Raw genomic sequence first — 21,373 nt, forward strand, 5'->3', positions numbered from 1 at the left:
AATCTAGCTCCCAAATATCCTCAATCACTCCAAAGTATAGCATACGTGCATAAATAGGATTTTTATCTTTGGCACTCAATATATGCATGGTATTAGCTACAAGCGTTACACTACTATTTTGCTATTTACTCCAATCATCTTGCTATTTAGTATAAAAAGTGAACCTATTAATAAGGTAGCTTGTGAAAGAAATCATATGTTTGCTCGGTCCATATACCAACAACTTTAATTTCTTCAAAACAGAATCAGGATCACTATTATACTTGCCATGTACCTGCTCTCAACCATACTGTAAATTATTTATTGTGTTTTTTGGTGTACCAACTTTCAAGTTTATTGGGATTATCCCTCTTTAGCTCATCAATATGCTCATCCACATAGTCCTCAATCTCTTCGGAGTTGTGTAATACATATAGATGTGCCTGCTCTCACGGTTGGTTTGAAATAGTTACAATTTGCTTTCCCATAACCCCTTCTCCATCTGTCCTTCCCTCATGACGAGACATTGAAACCCCAATATCACTTGCATTTTTAAGTAATGGGTACAAAATTCAGTGGCCTCTTCATAAATATATTGTTCTACGATACAACCCTCTGGCCGACTTTGATTTTTCACATACCCTTTCAATATTTTCATGTAACGCTCAACTAGGAACATTCATCTTAAATATACTGGGCCAAACAGTTGGACCTCTCTAACTAAGTGGATGGTTTAAATGGATCGTGATGTCAAAAAAGGCCGAAGGAAAATATATTTCAAGTTCACATAACATAACTATGATTCTGGTTTGCAATCTTAGCAATTTACTAAGATTAATCACTTTGCTGCAAAGAGACTTAAAGAAGAAACATAACTTCATGATCGTAACTCACACCTTATCAGGTAAAATAGCCCATATTGCCATTGGAATAAAGTTTTCCACTAAGATATGGAAGTCATGAGATTTTAAACCTTTTAATTTCAAATCCTTCATTGAAACAAGGTTACTAATGTTAGAAGAGTAACCTTCCGGCACTTTTACTGAAGTAAGAAACTCACAAAAGCTACTTTTCTCTTTTCTAGAAAGCATGTGAGCTGCTGGACGAAGAAATGTACGAGTGTCCTGAGAATATGGAGTAATGTGCCAAATAGAGTTTCACATATGTTTCTCTCAATATGTATAGCATCAAGAAAATGTCTCATATTCAAGGTTATCCAATACGATAGTATAATGAAAATAGACCTCTTCTTCCACCCACTTGTCCCAACATGCTTCGTGAAAGGTTTTCCAAATTCACAATCTATATCTTTCACCTTTTGAAATACATCCTCCCCAATCTACGGCATAGGTACCCTACCTTCTTCTAAATTCCCATTGAAATATTTTTTGAATCGTTGGTAAGGATGATCATGATGCAACCATCTACGATGTCCGATATATGAATTTTTCATTCCATGCTTCAATCTTATGAAATCTGTGCTTCTTCACAAATGGGACAACTAAGTTGCCTTTTAATGCTATATCTTGAGAGATTACCATATGCAGGAAAGTCGTTAATTATGCCAAATAACATAGCTCTCAACTTGAATGTTTCTTCCTTATATGCATCATATACATCAACTCCATTCTCCCATAATACTTTTAAGTCTTCAATTAATGGAGCTAGATATATATATATATGTCATTTCTTGGTTACTTTTGCCCAGAGATTATCGTAGACATCATTGAATATTTGTGTTTCATGCATAGCTATGGAAGAAGGTTATATATAAACAAAATCATTGGCCATATGCTATGGGTGCTGCTTTGCATCCCATACATGTTCATCTTGTCGGTGGCTAATGCAAGGCATAGATTTCTATCTTCTTCCCAAAATTCAGAATACTCAATATCAAACCTCTTCTATTCTGTAGAATTAACAGGATGGCGAAGCATGCAATCTTTAACCCTTTCATCCGCGTGCCATCTTAAATTTCTCGCATCTTCTACATAACTATACAAACATCTGAATCTTGGCACAATGAGAAAATACCATAATGCCTTCTTTGGGCTCTTCCCATTCTCTTAGTAGCACGATGCATTACACTTAGAACACTTAGTGACTTATATTCCTCCCTAAACAAAATGCAATCGTTAAGGCAAGCATGTATCTTCTCATGACTGAGGTTGTTAGAGTGCAACACTTGCTTTGTATCATATGTTTTGCTTAGAAGCTCATTTTCTTTCGGTAGCATTTATTTAACAAGTAACATCAGTTCTATGAAGCTTGTGTCGCTCCACCCATTTCTTGCTTTTAAATTATACAGTTTCAACACTACAGACAATTTTGTGAAATCAGTACAACCTTCATATAGAGGTGTCTCGGTATCACACTTCAATCTATCAAACATTTTAGGACAATCATCAAGTTCCCGTTCAATCGCATTTGTTGTCTCCTCAAGACGGTCAGCTTCACATGTACTCATGTCAAGATTAGATGATCCACAGCTTTCATTATGCCCTTGACTACTATTACTCACATCTCTTATCTCTCCGTGCTTTGTCCAACACTTGTAACTTTAATCGATTCCATTGATAATGAAGTGACTCTCATAATCGGATGGTAAAACCCACTTCAGAAGGCAATACTTAAGATAGGGGCAAATAATCCTATTGCGATAAGCGGCGTGTTCAATCACAAATTTAATAAAATCTTCTACCCCATCCCAATATTCCTTTGATAGACGATTGATGGACATCCATTCCTTGCCCATGGTCCCTGACTAGGATGAATCATTTAGAGGAAAATGTGATCAGCGACTCAAAGATATTGTGAGAATTAAACAAAAATAGGAAGTCAATACATGGGCACTATTGATCACATTTATTCCTCTTTAATTCTACTTGTTAACAACTAGTAATTTTAGTTGTTAGCAACTAGTAATTCAACAAAAATTCACTTTCACTTTAGTTTGAAAAATATTCTACTACTACTGATGTGCTATTCCATTTGAAAAAAATTTGACAGTATAACGGCTTATAACTTAGCATTCCCTAGGCTTTATGCCTTCTATTTAACTTTAAATGAAGTATTAATTAAGCAGAAAACCAGCAGTTAGGCAATTTCAATATATAACAACATACAAATTAATTAACATTCAAAAACATAAAACATACAGCCTTAATCAATTTCAATTACAGAAACAAAAATTGAAACATTAGCAATTTCGATAATTTAGCAAACAATTTATGACTAAAACAAAAATTCAAAAGACCTTAAACCCAAAAACTGATCAAAATGCGAAAAAACCCATTCGGCTAAACAGAAAAACCCATTTTCTGTGTGTAAGAGTGAATCAGATATCAATAAATAAGTCATTTCCCCACTCTATTGATCTTTTTTCCAGCGTATTGTGAATGGTCCTAACATCATCCTATCATCCTCTTTCAACTACAATCATTTTGAAGGAAGCACTAAAGGAACTAAGGGGAGAGAGTGATGAAGGAGGACCAACCTGAAGCTGTCAAATTTGGAGAACAATACGTGACAACGACGATGTAAGAGGATGCTGTAGTGATGAAGGAGGACACAGAGAGGGACGATAATGGAGGACGATCAATAAAAACAAAAGGGAAGGACCGAAAATGAGGTAGATATGGCGGTTTAGAGGGTTCGAACCTGATGGGGGCACTAGAAATTTTAAACCCAACAGAGCGAAGTGAATAGAGAAGAGGGTTTTAAAACATAATACTTGATAGTTTTTCTTAATAATCTTCAAGTATCTTAGAATAATATTTGACGGTTATGATTAAAAACCATCAAGTATTATAAAACTTGACGGTTTAAGGAGAAACCATCAAGTTTACCTCAAAAATACTTTACGGTTATAATTTACCTCAAAAAGTTTACCTCAAAAATATAACCGTCAAGTATTGTGGCAGAAAATTTGATGGTTTTTAAGAAACCGTCAAGTATTTTCGAATGAAACTTGACGGTTCCTATTAAAATTGTCAAGTTTTCTCCTGACTAATATTTGACGGTTTAGTGTTATAACCGTCAAGTATTTAGCATCAAGTATTCCTCATTCTGTAGTAGTGATTCCTAAAGTTGAGACACTATGAACAAAATTTTCATTTCATTTTACTAAATTTGGAATAAAAATTAACATGTCATGATTTCAATCTAAACACTTGGTGCCAAAATTAAAAGTAACATCTAATGAAACACCAATGATGTGCAAGCAAAGTAATGTAAAAACATATATAAGTTAATTTAAAAATTGTGATTCTTAAACTACTAAATTTTTTAATAAAATAAATAAATAAGGCCCTTTAACTAAGAAAAGTTGTTGAGCTAATAAAATATAGCTAACACTCGTATAAAAATTGTGAATGACCTGAAAAAGTGACCTTGTTGCTTACTAAATAAAAATTATTAATAATTGACGAAATATAGTCAATATTTTTACGAAAATTGTAAATGAATCAAAAGAGTATCCTTATTACTTGCTAAACAGAAGTTGTTAATAACTATTGAAATGTAGTTAATACTTATATAAGAGTTATGAATGGCTTGCAATCAGTGGCCTTATGGCGTCTATACAAAAATTACAAATGACTTGTAGTAAATAGTCTTAATTGTTACTTGCTGAACAAAAGTTGTTAGTAACTTGTTAGACGTAGTCAATACCTATATAAAAGTTATAAGTAACCGGTCGTGAAAGCTAAGTAGTTAACTTATATATTTATATTATATTAATTGTAAAGTATTGATAGCCCAATGGTCATCTCTAATGTTGGCACAAACCGCTAAGGTCACATTTGGTACACTAGAAACGAGGGTAAAGAAAAGAAAATGGGATTGAAATCCAAGTCTATTGTATGTTTGGTACACCAAAGCATCATGGAATTGGCTTCCATGTGGAAGCCAAAATGATGAAACTGGCTTCTGTAACACATGTCCTACCAATATCCTCATAGTACTGAATAATATCCCTTCGGTCAAGGGAACTCTTCTTCATTAATCAATGCAACATTTAAGGGCTCTGCTCTTCAAACATAATGTCAAGTAACAAGGGAAAAAATTCATAATATAATTCAAGCTTAAATATCTAAGTCCACAATCTCAAAATCCAAATTACCATAAACAGTAGAGAAAACATTAAATAAAGTGCATAATCCATCAATTAAGGAATTAAGGAAAAAAATTAATGGCTTAATGTCCTAGGATCATGGCAAACAGTAAAAAATCAAATTAACTTAGCATGTACTTGAAAAGTGTAAGAGCCACTAGTTCACTCCTTTTGTACCTTTTCTTGCTCTGTATGAGATCTATTACTTGTGAAATGTTAAATAAATATAGTGAGCACTAACATCTCAGTAACCCAGAGGTCAACCATACCCAAACAAACCATTAAAACAAGCAATCCATACTAGCTATATGAACAAGTATTGTAATAACTTAAATAATCACTAGTAGATGATATAACTGATTTCATAACATATCATGTTTATATGCAATAGATGCTTCCTCCCTTTTTGCTTTGTCCGACCTTATTCTGCTGACCCAAACCATAGGCTTATCCACAATCTAACCCACACATTAGACTGACCTAAGCTACTCTAATGCTTAGGACGTACCCGACCAAAAGTACAAAGCCCAAGCCTAGACTATGACTCCTTTCTTTAAAGAATAAAACCAGGAGGTACATTGTCCCATGTTTACCTTTCATAAACCTAACCAACTCAATATTAAAAAATGAGGCACTAAAAAGGCTAACCACTTTGTGCCAAGTCAAGGCAAACCACTTGGTCACAATATATCACATATATGAATATCACAAACTCCCCAGTCTAACTGCTAATGCATGTCATGAATATGAAACAAATCCAATACATGCAAGCATGCTTTAAAGAAAATAAATCACTGTAAATTTCTACCACAATAATCATGACATAATCATACTTAAAAGAGAATTTAAATAACACAATATAATGCAATTGTATCCCTTTGCCCTTTTTTAAGTCTTATCAATTTATTTGAACTATTCAAATAGATAGAGTTATATATGTTACCATCAATATTTAATCGCAACAAATAAAGCTTGCACACACATGGAAAATTCCCAAGTTATATGGTTTCTTCTAGCTCTCTAGCAATCACAACGTACAACAATTCTAAACAACAAGGCTCTCAAAAAGAGTCTACAAAGTCAACATAATAAAAATATTAATTTACAGCTTGAGACCAAAAATAATATCCTAAGCTTATTTTAAGGCTACATTAAAGTTACTCTAAAGGTTCACAATTATCCTAGAAGGCTCATATAATAAATATTATTAATTTCTCATAATTAAAGTTTTGTAAGTATTATTAAAATTTAAAATTTCATAATAACTTCTATGAAATCCTTACTTTACATAAAATCCAAAAAAAAATTTCAAATTTATATTCACAACCAAAAAAGTTGAGTTTCTTTTATACATACATATACATATTTTCAAAAGAGAGGAGCACGAAAACAAATTAAAGGGTTGAGTTTTCTAATCTATACATGTATGTACGAATGTTTAGTAGAAAGGGCCAATTAAAAAGAAACAAATATGGAAGAAGGCAAGGAAAGAGAGGAATCAATGGAAGAAAGAAAAGTTAAAACAATGAGAGGAAGACGTAAGGGAAGAGAGAAAAAAGATGAAAGAGGTAAGTACAAATTTCCTCGCCAATTAGGAAATTTATAGGCAGAAGGCAATTTCTGACTCTCATGAACGAGATGAGAGATGAGTGAGACTTGGGAGAGAAAGTATGTGCACGGGGGTTCTTGTAACAGTGATGTCCCCTCACCTAAGGAGGTTGGAGATTCAACTAATGAGGAAGATGATCCTGGAATGAGGAATATGAAACCGATGGAGGTGTGGAACATTCCGAACAGAAACAGAGACCAATGGCAAAGGATGAGGTTATACTAGACTCACAAAATAAGACTGAGCGAGATAAAACCCATAACCAAAACCCGCCTATTGTAGCTACTAGAACTCAAATTTCTTATAAAGCCAAGCTAATGGGGAGAGAGGAAAAAGCTTTCAAGGAAGAGTTTGAAGATCAAATGAATGAGTGTTTAGCTGAGGAAGAGGCTATGGCTCCTACTTTAACTAAAGAACAATAAAAACTCATTGAGAATTTACCTAAACTCAATATGCCGGATGATAGATTGAAGGATTTGTGCAAACCTTGGATGGATTCCCTCATTATTACTCTGTTAGGGAAAGACACAAATTTGAATATGATGAGAGACAAAGTGAGGGGACTGATTCAAGCTCCCCATTTTGAGCTCATCTACTTGCCCAACAATTTCTATGTCTTCTGTTCCCCTGATAAAGAACTTTGTCGATGGTTGCTTTTTGATGGCCCGCGGATAATACAGGGACATTATCTAGCAGTTCAACACTAGAGTCTAAACTTCAATCCTTATCATAGCAAAGTCAGGAACGTAGCCATTTAGGTGCATGTTCCCACATTACCTATGCACTGCTATTCAGAAGAATGTATGTTTGAATTGGGAAACATGATCGGAAGAACACTGAAGGTAGATATGAATACACCTGTGTACTAAGAAAACAAAACAACAGTGGCAAGGGGGAAGTATGTGCAAGTAAATATGGAGACAGATCCAAATAAGTAGCTCTAGTCACGTTTTGTAATTCACAAGACAATATACACTGTAGAATACAAGGGGCTCGACATAATTGCTTCAAGTATGGAGTTTATGGGCATCGACAAGAAGATTGTCCTTTGAGTAAAACTAATCAAATCATGTGGTTAATAATGTCATGAAAGTTGTTAATATCATTACATGACGGCATTGACCAGAAGATTGTCCTTTGAGTAAAACTAATCAAATCACGTGGTTAATAATGTTATGAAAGTTGTTAATATTATTACATGACTTGTTAACTGTATTATTAAAGTTGTAAAAATGTCATTTTTTGAAATTCAATTGTTTATTGTTAATGGCAATACCAAACTTGTTAATAGCATTAAAGAACTTGTTAATCGCATAACTAGACTTGAAAAAATTCAGAAAAAATAGTTGTAGCTAGTCTCATCGGCCGACCACCATAGCTCTAGTGAAAAGCTCTCATATCACACATGGTTAATAGTGTGATGAAAGTTATTAATATTGCTATACACTTGTTAATCGTGCTATACAAGCTATAAAAATACTATTTTTTTGAAATGCCATTTTTTGAATTTTTGAAAAAGCTGTTATTAATGGTGATACCAAACTTATTAATATCGTTACAAGACTTTTTAATTGTGTTATTAGACTTGAAAAAATTCTCAAAAAAATATTTGTTGGTATCTAGAGCTCCGATAGCTGATCATCCGACAGCTGCTAGAGCTCTAGTGAGTGACAACCCACCTAAACTCTAATGGTAGCTGCTGGGCTAGAGCTCCAGTGAGCTGGTGAGGGTGCTTGATCTTTTTTTTTTTTTTTAAATCAAGGATAATATGGTTATTTCAATAAATTTGAAAATCCTAATTTTGTTAGCTATACCTAAACTAAATTTTGCTTATTAGGATGACCATTTGAGAATTTTAAAATTCAAAAATCATTTTTCTATTATTTTTCCTTGAAATATTTTACCATAATAACGAAGCTGAACGCATAACTTCAGAAGAAAAAAAATATCTCATGGCATAACAAAATTAGTACTTAAGAAAAAGATGAATTTTGATTTAATATTTTTCAAATGAGTTTAGAAGGATGTAGACAAATCATTATCTTGGACAATCTATTGTGCTCTTATATCAATTATGTTGAGTTCTCTAATCACACATGTTCATGTACTCCTTATATAATAGATATAAAAAACTTGATGTAAATTTTGCTGAATGAAAGGTTGTAATTACTATCCCATATCATAATTCTTCACTCTTTCGATTTTTAATATTAGGCAAAACTTCGATTATAACTTGTATTTATTAGGTTAAGATTTTTTTATTACTCTTATTATTTTACTATTTTTAATTATTAAAATATGTATATGTACTGATAAGATCACCTAGGAGCACTTGTAGATTTTTGTGTCGACTTTTATAATGTAAATTAGCATTTGTGCCTTTTTATATGAACACTTTTATTTTGCAATTATTAGTTGTTAAAGTGCATAGGTGAATCTATAAATTCATCTAAAATTTGACTTAATAAATATAAGTATTTTTTTACTTAAATGTTATCCTTTAATAAATCTTTTACGCCTATTTAATCATTATTCCATGGTTACAAAAAATAAGTTTACTTCATTTTCCATTACAATATAATGTATTCTCTAATTTTGCCTTTAAGATATATTCGTCTAGTCCAATTTATTTATAAAGTAGAGAGAGAAGATTATAAGTCACCTCATTTAATTTTTAACATGAATGTACTTTTTTAGTTGAGCCCAGGGTATCCACCGCTAATAGTAGTAACTAGTCTCCTCGTACTATGGACTTCTTAAAGGGACATTGGTGCTTGCCACAAGACTCTCTCCATATACACTGTCAAGGATTGAACCCCTCACAAGATGCTTAAGGAACATAGTTAAATGCCAACTATATTAGGCCTAGTGCTTAGCACGAATTCACTATTTTGTTCTTCATTTATTATGGTGTAAATAATTTTTTTTTAAAAAAAGTGTGAAGTTGGAAAGTTGCTATATTTTATTAAATTGGGGTAAAGTTACTATTAAATAGGAGCAAACTTGAAAATTTACTATATTTTGAAGAAGAGTTAATGTCATTTAAGGCTTCTTTTATCTATGCAAAATATATTAGAAATTTCCTATAAATAAGATTAGAGGAGCAAGCCACAAGGCTTTTTATTTAGTATTAACATCAATTCACAGTTAACCTCCATACAATCAGTATTTTGGATGCTTTAATTATTCAAATTTAAAAATTCAATTCACTTCAAAGTCAATTAAGATGCATCCATCCATGTGGGCACCTCATTTTATTTGCTTTGGATCTGACCTATTGCTTGTTACTTCATGAAAAATTAAAGATTTTATGTTTTTTCAATGCTATATCATATATAGTATTTATTTGTAGAACCGGTAAAATGGGTTGAATCAACGAGCCAATCTACCAACCCACTATTAAGAGGCGGGTGAGGGTTGGCATTTTGCGAGCCCCTACTGTCTAACTCGCGAGTTGTGGTAGGCTAGCTTGCCAATCTTTTTTTAAAATTTTGTTGTTAAATATTAAGAATTTAAAATATCAAAGTCCCATACCCTTGCACTTACCTCTCAATTTTCTTAACATACATACTATGACTATTACTTGTCTCTCCATAAAGCGATTTATATTTTTTTTTATTAACGACCAAATTAACAAACAACATTACACTTCGAAAATTTTGATGTACTCCTTTGGTCCTATTTATAGGATACTGAGAGAAATTTTTTGTATAGATGTACACCCTCATTTATTATTGTACTGACTTTGTTTATATAAGGTATGATGTATATTAAATAGGGATAAAATTGGAAAGTCATTAAATTTTAAATGAGAGCTAATGAAGTTTAAGATTTTTCTTGGTCTGTGTAAAATATGCTGGAAGTGCCTTATAAATAAGACCAGAGGAGTATTTATTACTTAATGTTGAATGTTAATTATGTTTATAGTGTTTGTATTGTATTTGTATTAACTCTTTTTGAATATGGTTAAACATGATTGAGGCTTGTAATGACATTTGAAATTTTAGATAAACATAAATAATAAGGAGATTTAAAAAATAATCAGATTTTTCCAAAAAAAAAAAAAAGAGAAAGGATTGGTGGGTTAGTGGGCCAATAAAAATTTGATGCTACCAAATATTAACAGACACAGCAAGAAGTTAATGGCAAATTAAGGTCAATCACACAGAAAACTCAATTAACTACTAGCAACATGTTTGGATTGACATTAAGGAGGCCAGATGTGCATTGGAATTTGGGAGACGTGCGTTGGTAGTTGGTGTGAGCTTGGCCAATTGTTTGGATCAACTTTTTCTCAATCTAACTTTTAGGGAAAGAAAGTCATTTAAGTTAGAAGTTAATTTATGGTCCTTTGGTGGTAAGAATGTGGAGAGAGAGAAAAATAGTAATTAAAAACACAAAATTATTCTAACAAACCTAGTAATTTCACATGTATAAAAGTATTTAAAAGAGGACAAATTTAAATGATAAAATGTAGAGAAAATTAGGAAAAAGTGTTTCCATTAAAAAGTTACTCCTCTAGTTCTATTTATAGAGAAATTCTTGCAGGAACCTAGTATGCCACGTCACTTGTGGTTTGACCAACAACATGCCAACAACTCAAAACCATTATTCCTACCTGATTGATGAATCATCTGCTCCTAGGCAATTCAAATTTTATTTAAAAAAGACAAAAACCTCCTACTTTGAGTTTGAAAAAAAACACTAATCAAACCAGAGACATTGAAGGCTTCACGCCAGTGCGCCCTAGCCTCGCCTCGCAACATGTTCTTCGCCAGCGGGTAGTCTGTGACATTGCCGGTGAAGAGTCCATAGCTTTGCAGTATCTTCGATTTCGGTTTTAGGTCTGATTCTGGTTTTCGCTTGCAGTGTATGTTTTTCCTACGACATCGCTTGCAGCCTCTATTCTTTCTCATCTATCATGTTCTATTATGTCTCCTTTAGACTACTCATGAAATTTTCTTCTCCTCTCGTATATGATTTTGACTCATTTACTATTTCCATTCTGTACAATATTAAAACTAATTAAAAACCTATGAAAAATTAAAATAATCTTAAATAAAAGTTCATAAACTGGGGAAAAAAAACTGATGCACGGCAAATGCATCAACTAAATACATTCGTTCGCAAAATGTATTATAAATGAAAAAGAGAAAAACAAATCCGATGCATATAGGCCAATTCATTAACTAATCATACATTTACTCACAAATTGAAATTGTATTCCAGTGACTTTTGGAACCTCGATTTTAATAGCAGCAGAGTTGGTTCTTCCAACAATTGTTTTCTCTCATAAATTAAAATCATATTCCAACACCTTTTATTCAGAAGGTCAATTTCAGTAGCATCAGAGTTGATAGCCGCAAACAATTATTTTCTTAGAATGATGTTAGGCGGCAAGAGGGGTGACGGGGGAGATAGAGGGTGAGGAGCGTAAGCGCGGGAAAAGGTTTTGTGAACTTTTTAATGTTTTGTCCTCATGCAAAAAATGCCACATCAAATTAAAATATTTTTGAGTTGTCTCCTATTTATAAGTCACTTTCAATACGTTTTATATAATATCAAGAAAAATTTTAGATTTCATTAACTTTTATTTAAAATTCAATAATTTTTCAACTTTATTCTTATTTAATATATATTATACCTCATATAAAGTAAGTTAATAAATGAAATATAAAATTGTACGTCCATGCAAATAAATAAATTAATTATATTATATGTTACACTATCTCTCTAAAATACTTATATATATCCTTAATCTTTTTAAATTAGTTAACTTAGTCTTATATAAAAACTCATGTTCTTTTCAGTCATTTTACATCTAAACTTAGAGCCCGTTTGGTTCAATTTTATTGCAAGCTTGTAATGGTAATTAACATTGCATTACCAAGAAGAGAATGCTTGGTTACTCTTTAATTTAATAATAGGATTTAGCATGGTAACGATGATTACCAAAAAATTGGCAATCCTCGTTCATAGCCACGCCGCATGAATATTCATTACCACCCATTGCATATTTGAAAAAGTCACATTTGCCCTCTATTTGTTTCAATAGTCTCCTTCATTCTTTATTACCCATACTCCACCATACCGACCACTATGAATGTTGTTGCACCCTGTACCTAACACCCACCACCATGCTAATCCTACACACCTAGCACCCGCCGCTACTAATGACCTGACCACCATGAACCCTACCGTACTGGACACCTAGCACCACCACTGTCTCTGCCCCATTTAGGCCGCTATGCTTTACATCCATCACGACTCCCAGTTTATTCTCCTCTTGCCATCTCATCAGCCTCCAGCTCCTTCCTTCAAAAATCTCTTATATTTGCCTTCCCATTCCATCCAATAATGATCTTGTCTCTACATTCTTCGATCTACGTGTTACTTGGGTTTTCAGATCTAGTTCTTTTTCTATTTCATATCCTTTCCGTATCTGTTTTTTTTTATTTCCCTTATCTTCTTTGATTCAGGTTCCTCTTGCTTTACAAACAGTATCTCTCATTTGGGTTGATGAAGATGTAAAAATTTGAATGCTGATAGTGGCCTTGTTTTGATAGATGATTTTAGCATTGGCTTTAATGGTTTCAGTCGATTGTGATAATGAGTTTCATCAGTAATCTTTTACTGAGGAAGAATTGAAGGATTGCTATGTGTATTTGATCAGCAGTCTTATTGAGGATGAAGAAACGTTGGTTAAGGGAAGGACTGTTTTTTTGCCTAAAGGATAAAAGGGTCATTTCATAAATTTTATTTTTTATTGAAAATAATAAATATCATTCTACCATGTTTTCTTTATAATATACCAAACAGATCATCAGTAATCAAAATTGCATGGCAACCTACTGCATTGCACTACATTGCGTTACAAAAGTAAACTGCAATTGAACCAAACGGGCCCTTACTTTTTCATTATCCATCCAAACAAGATACAACTTTTAAAACTGACTTTTTAAAAACATCAATCCAAACATAAATCACATTATCTTAACTGACTTTAAAAAAGTTAGATGAAATAAAAGTCAGTTTTTCCACCACTAATCCAAACATACCTTAGGTAATAAAAATCTTCTCTTTGTTTAAGTTGAGAAAATGAAGATTGGATTTGAATTGAGTGAAAACAAAACAAAGCTTTATCAAATTAACTCAAGAAAAAAATTAAAAAGGTCAACCTAGAGTCACCAATCACTCAAGCTTCTTAAATTTTGTTTCATTCAATTGATTAGCTTACATGCCAATTTTGTTAATCTAGAATATAATTAGCTATAAATGCCTATCAGTCCACTTATAACCTTTTCCCAAATTAATTACGTTATCTCTAACACAATTATCTAATAGGTTAAACAATTCAGTTGTACTCATAAATAATTATACGGGCTCATTAGGTATATTTCTATCCTAATTTTAAATTAGACCTCAATCCAATCTCATATTACTTAATCAATAAAATCCCCTTGTCAAGATAAATCTTACTTCTCAAACTCACATTTAATGGTGGTCAATCATCAAATAGAAAAATAAAAATAATATTAAGTTACAAAATTAACCTCAAGCATCCTCAACTAGTGAAAACAAAGCTCAATCTGCTTGTAAGTTCATAGTTTTCTCTAGATTGTAAAATAAAAATTAGCTACATATGACTTTAATCAATCTTAGTCCGGCAGCATTATTGTCAGATTCCATCAAAATATAAAATAGGAACAAGGAAATAAGCATAACACTGCAAATAGTCTCCTTTCCTTAAGCCGTCGCTTGAAGCAAGGGATAGCAGCAGCAATGGCGTTGTCAAATCCTCTCTCTGCTCTGGTCTAAACCTTGTTGTTTAGGATGAGAAAGAACAGTCAGATACGATATCCAGCAAAAGAAGAAAATCCAATCACTAAGGAGAAGAAGATGACGATGATGATTCTCAGACCTTGTCGACCTCTCGTTTCCTCACAGCTCAATGATGCTTCTCTTCCTCTCTCTCTAGCCCGTACACTTCTTCTCAGACCTCATTGACCTGTCTTCTATTCTCTTCTCTTCCTCACAACTCAATCACAATAGGAACTCTCTCACTAGTCAAGTGTTTATATTCGTCTCTCATAACAATTAAGAGCTTGTGTTTCATTCAATTCCATTTGTTGCAGCTCATCTGCCATAGGTTTATTTATCATCTCAATCTCCACTATATTATCGAATTGCACGCACAAATCAAAAAGATTTTTAAAGGGTTGTAATGAATAGGATAGGATAATGAAATGAAAAATGACAAATGGAGGAATACTTTGATAAGTGCTTAAGTTTTCAGCGAAAAACACATCAAGAATGAAAGAATTCCAACTTAAAGAAAACAAACTATTATTCCCCCCCCCCCTTTTCATGTATGTATTTTGCAACACCTCAAACGGCTAGCCCAAGAACTTAGCTTTCAATCAATCAAACTACTCAAGGGTTTCAATCAATCGAACTACTTGAGTGTATACAAGCCCAATCAACGCTTATTTACTAACGACAAGTATTAACATAAAAGTGGCTTTAGATAAGCAATGATTGGAACCGGATTTTATAGAAAGGAATCAGTTCCGGCAATTAAGTATAATATAGTATAACTTGCTCAATGAGCACATTAGAGCCTTTTAGACTCACTTGTTTGATTCCTTCCTTTGATTCCTACATGACACTTTGCCGGGAAAAATGTTAAAGAATGAGATGAGCACTAACATCTCAATAACCCAAAGTTTAACTATATACATACAACATCAAACGTGAGCCACTCTTATTCACATAAGCAATCATAATCTGATATGTACAATTAAAGAAAAAAAATCAACAACAAACCATCACTAAAGTCGAGAATAATCACATGAATACCATGTATATATGTAATATATGCTTATTCCCTTATTGCTCCATCCAACCTTATTCTGCTGACTGGAATTATAGGCTTATCTATGATCTAGCCTACACACTGGATGACCAAAGCTACTCCAGTACTCAAGATGTACCCCACCAGTTATAGAGCCCAAATCCAAACTATGCTCCCCTCCTTAAAGAACAAAACTAGGAGGTGTCACTATCCTATATTCCCCTTCTACAAATCTGGCCAAGTAAGTATTTAGGAACGGGGCCCAAAAAAGCCAACCACTTCGTTTGAAGTAGAGGCAAATATGGTATATCACATAAATATGTATCATAAAACTCCCCAGCTCAACCAACAATACATGTCATGCATATGCAGAAATTTTAGTGCATACAAGGATGCTTGAAAGAAATAAATCACCAAAAAATTTCCACCACGATAATCATGACATAAACATGCTTAAAAATAGAATTTAAGTGACACATAAAATAATACAATCACATTCATTAAACTTCACAACGTCAACGGTTTACTTGTATTACTTAAGCACCTGGAGTTTTGTATGTAAAAGTCTATATTTAATCAATCATGACAACAGGCTTGCACAGACATAGAAAATCCTGAGTTACCTATTCTTCTTTAGCTCACAGGTAGTCAAACAACCAATCCAAATCAATGAGTCTACAAAAATTACACATATATAAAAATATTAATTTATAATTTGAAAGTACTGAAAATTATCCTAGGATTACTTCAAGATTACTATGAAGGTACTCTATGTCTTTAAAACTAACTCAGAGATAGAACAAAAAATTCTCTTTTTAAATTTATATCCTTTTAAAATTTAATTCAGTTAGGATAGTCAATTACATGTCAAACTCCACATTTACCAATTTCATAAATCTTTTTTCTGAAATAGATATCATGTTATTAATTTATGTATCAATATTTACCCACTTGAGTTTTAGCTAGCAAACTAACACCAATATCATATATAATTATATATATGCGTATTATACTAGTCAATTGAGATCGAGGCGTCCCATATTAAGGTTTTGATATTAGTTGAGAATAAAGAAACAATATATATATATATATATATATATATGTTGTGAGAAGCTTTGATTGCAAAATTTAGGAAACTCAAATTTTTAAATATAATTGAAGTGAATATTTGACGTAATGGATTTCCTTCTTGAATCAAAGAGCTAGAGGACGAAATAACCATGAGGCATGAGAAGATATGGAGCTACCGTGATAGAAGGACATGAAAGGAATGATATGTGTGTGTGTGTGAAGGAGTTTGAAAGGAGGCTAGTGCACCTGTAACGGAAAGGAGAACTGAATTCATAGGTAAATTGATTAATAAAATATCTGAGCTTTATCTCCATTTGACGGAGGAATCGATGAACGAATGTTTTTGGCTGACAAGATTTGGCAGTGGGGAAGGGAAGTAGTCACTAGTGGTTGTGTAATTGGTGGGGGAAAAAAATTAAAGAGTGCTAAGGCAGACACAATAAAAACTAGAAAGGAGAGTTGGGGCGGCGTGTGTGTGAGAGGAGAGAAGGAGAATGCATTTAGGTCTAGGCTTTCATTAGATTATTAAAATACATATATATATTTCTAAATTTTTGTTTGTTTTATCAAAACTAAAGAAATAAAACTTAAGCGCAGGCATTTTGAAAGCTATTCAAGGATTATAAGCTACTTATATATATATGTGTGTGTGTACATAATATTTGAATGACTCCTTAAACTAATCTCATGTCAATCATTTAAAAATCCTAAAGTTTTCACGATAATATTACTTAATTCACTCCTAATTAATAATGTATGCATATATATTCCAATTAATGTTTTAAAAGCCAAACCGGACATTAAGCCAAAGAGGTCAGCGGGTCACGGTTCAAACAGTCTGATCGGTTAAATTGTATGGTTGGACAGTTGACATATTAAATTAAAAATAATATTATACTCCCTCTAATTTTATATATAAGAGAAGTTTTTTAGGAATAATATTCATTCAATTATTAAGAAAATAATTTGCATATTTTTCATATATCCATTGTCTTTAAAAGAAAATATATAACAATACATAAGAAATAGAGTGTTAAATAAATTTAAAAAGACAAACAACAACACACAAAATCAACACAATGACAAGCATAAAACATAAATATAATTAAAAAATAATAATTAAAACTTAATTTTTAATAATTCTTAGCTTTAAAAATGATCACAATATAATAATATAAATATTCATGGTTATCTTTATAATATAATAAATCTTTAACTTTTGTACCAGTATATACAATATGATTTCATAATTAATTTAATTTTCTCGCATGAAAACTAAAAGGAAATATTTTGCTACATTAAAAGACTAGATTTTTTTTTCCTTGACTAGAATAAAAGGCCAAATCTTAATATATCCCAAATTTGATTGTATTTGGATTTTTCAAAGCATTTTGGTTTGAAAAAATTTCAAAAAACATTAAAAATTAATTATTTACTATTACTCATTTGTCATTACATCACATCCCCACATTTCCCTCTGGGTGTAGAGCAGAGTTCTCCACTTCCGAGGCATCTTTTCTTTGCTCCCTCCACTTGGCTGCCTCCCATGGTCTTTCTTCTTTCTTCGTCTTAGTTGGTGTTCCCAATCGTTGGATATTTCTTTGTCTCAGGTTGTGCTTCAAGATCGACGAGTCATCTGAGTTGCAATGACACTCATGCTAAAAACTATCTCCATGGCAGCATACACTTGAAGGGATGAAGGATGGAGCAGCTCTTCTTGGACCTTCTATTTCAGTATTTTGTTCGCCCTCTCCTTTTTTCCCTCTTTTGTGTTTAGCCGTCCAGTTTTCAAAAATCCACCTTGGTTCACAGCTCAATTCCGACTTGCGGTTTAAAAGGCGGTTCTAGATGGTCCAATCCTAGCTAATCACTTGAACAGATTTACTCTATGAACCAGGCCATTCATCCCTTCGATTGATGATCAGACCGGTCTAACCATCCGGTCCAGTCTGGCTTTCACAATGTTGGTTTTAATTATATATTTTTGGGGTTTCAAACATTTATTTATAATATATTCAAATATTAAAATCTGTTGGATATGGATACTTCATTATATTTGTATACAATTCCTTTTAATAACAAGTGGATTAAATTTTTAAAATATCATCTCTGATAAATCATGATATACTCTGAATATGTACCCCTTATACTACAACTAACTTTCTAAATCTTAGAAAATAGGATATTACATATTTCCTTTTTCTCCCCTTTCTTGTTTTCAAATTTTTTTCTCTTTTCATATTTTTTTATTTCTCCCTTCGTTCACTTTTTTCATATCTATCTTTCTTTTGTTTTTCTATTTTTCTTTTCCTTTCACTATTTACACAAACCCACAAGGTATTGGCCCCCTTTTTTTCCCAATTCCTCCATTTTTTCCCCCTCTAAAAGGCATTACTTACCACTTACTAAAGTAATTAATGAGAAAGGCGGGAAAATTGCATCAACTCAAACAAAAGGCTATTTAATCCATGCAATTTTCTTTAAAGAAGGTCAAGACTCGAGCCAGTAAAACAAAGGATTGATGTAAATGGGATGGACATTTGATTAAAGTGGCTATGAAGGTAAATGCCTAAATCATCTTTGTGCAAGCTAAAGGAATTTTAAGTCACAAGAGATATTCAAATAGATGAAATCACAATAAATGTATTCTTTCAAAAGAAATAAACATTCAAGCTTAAATCCTCACAGGTTATTGACTTTTTAAAGTTATTTGTCAAAGCCAAATTCTTTGCCTATTTACTAACACTCTAGGGAAAAAAAATTCTTACATAAAACCAACCTTAATAATGTTCACAAGTAAAAACAAAAATTTCAAAGAAAACAAAATTTTTGTTCAAATTTTTCCTAAATTTTTTTAAAAAAATATTCACAAAAAAAGAAGTTTTCAAATATTAACTCCAAAACCAAAAACTAAGAGCAAGTTTGTGTAAAGTTGATGGTTTTTATCTACGCCATACTTAAATGACACATTGCTCTCAATGTGTAAAAAGGATACTAACTAGTAAAAGAAGTGAGGAAGAAAGAAAATACCACCCCTAAAAGATGGGCTTCAAAAATCAAAAAAGAGAAAGAAAGACAACAATCCCCTAAAAATCATGATAGTCTCAACCATATCCAAGCGAAAGAAATACACATATTCCAAGAGTCTCAATTTCATTAGTTAAGCAAAAACAAAAAAGTCCAAATAGCCATCAACATCAAACATCAATCACATACAAAACAAAAACTATGACTATCACTCATTTCTTAGCAACAGATTATCAACAATAAATAAACCAAAATAAGTTAAAGTGGTACGAGACTCCCTCTTGTATTCTTGATATGCACTCTTTGAATTGCTCTTGATCTTTATGGCTCTAGTGTATCACATCATCAAGGAATACTAAAGTCCTATAAAATCAAAGCAAACATCAAAACAACTTAATCAAAGAAAAGAAAATAGAAACTTAACTACCAAAACCTTGGGTTGCTTGCCAAAATCAATGTAAGTGCTAAGTTTATAGGCTTCGACCAGACTATGCTAGCAATCAAGGAGGCTGAGATAAGCAATACCAATGTCTCTCTGTCAAGAAAATCTCAGTAGCAAATAATACCATATTAATCATGTTAGATGGATGCTAATGCACTACATGCAACTTGCTTGTTCTCTTGTTAGTTAGTGATATATTAGCATGCTTAAAGCTACCTTCTTGATGCCTAGCCATGGAGACATAATCTACTTATTATCAATAGCATTTATGGCAGCCAATACATGTCACAACAACATTCAAACATCATGTACAGCAACACACAAGCATACAATATCAAGCAATGATAATAGGTAAGTTCACTACCTTGCACCTCAAGCTTTCCTCTTACTTTTCCTTTAACTCCCTTAACTTTCCAACCATGTGGGCATTCAGTCAATATCACCAAACATCCTCTTGGATGTTTCAAGGTCCTAAACATAGTCATAATGATCATACAATCTATTAGAACCACTAGATTACATAAAATTCAAGATTAGCTCTCTTGAACCTCAACCCTTTCTCTTGGTTTTAGGGTTTTCTTTCTAGCCTTTCTAACATAAATCTCATCATTTCCCATCATTAAGATCTATTTCTTGTCAATTAGGACAACTTTAGATGGTCTTAGATTCAAGAAGATCAAATCTAAAAATTTTGCTTTTCAGGTACTGTTCACGTAGAAATTCCAGAATTTTTACTCAACTTTGAAAGTTCATAATTAATTTTAGAAAAATCAAAACTAAGTGATTCTAAGTCTCACTAAAAGCTCCTTAAGTTTTATTTAAAGGAAAAATAGTTTCAGGAATCAATTCTATGTTGAACAGTACCGGAATCGTATGGAATTCAACAGTCTTCCAAAGGTTAAACATTGTTTCTAGATTTCAAACCCTAACTTTGAAAAATCACCATAAATTGTACACATATCCAAATGAAGTGTTCTACCCATGGATTTAAAGTTTACAGAGTGTACTTTAATCATGCCAAATCTCAAAATCAGATACAAAGATTAACTTATTCAAAATAGGTATCAAGGTAGATGCTATAACCATCACATACCTTGATCTTGAAGCTTGAATCTTGTTCCTTCTTCTTGACCTTCACCCCTACATTTTTCTCTCTAAATTTTGGCAGAGTTTTCCCTCTTAAACTCATATTGGCTGAAAATATGAAGGGGAAGAGGCTCTATTTATAGCCAAAAATTTGGCTTGAATGGATTAAAATGCCCTTGGTGGCTGATAGAA

This window comes from Neltuma alba, unplaced genomic scaffold (assembly GCF_004799145.2).
Source record: "Neltuma alba isolate B1F8T4 unplaced genomic scaffold, ASM479914v2 tig00003462_pilon, whole genome shotgun sequence".
NCBI classification, from domain to species: Eukaryota; Viridiplantae; Streptophyta; class Magnoliopsida; order Fabales; family Fabaceae; genus Neltuma; species Neltuma alba.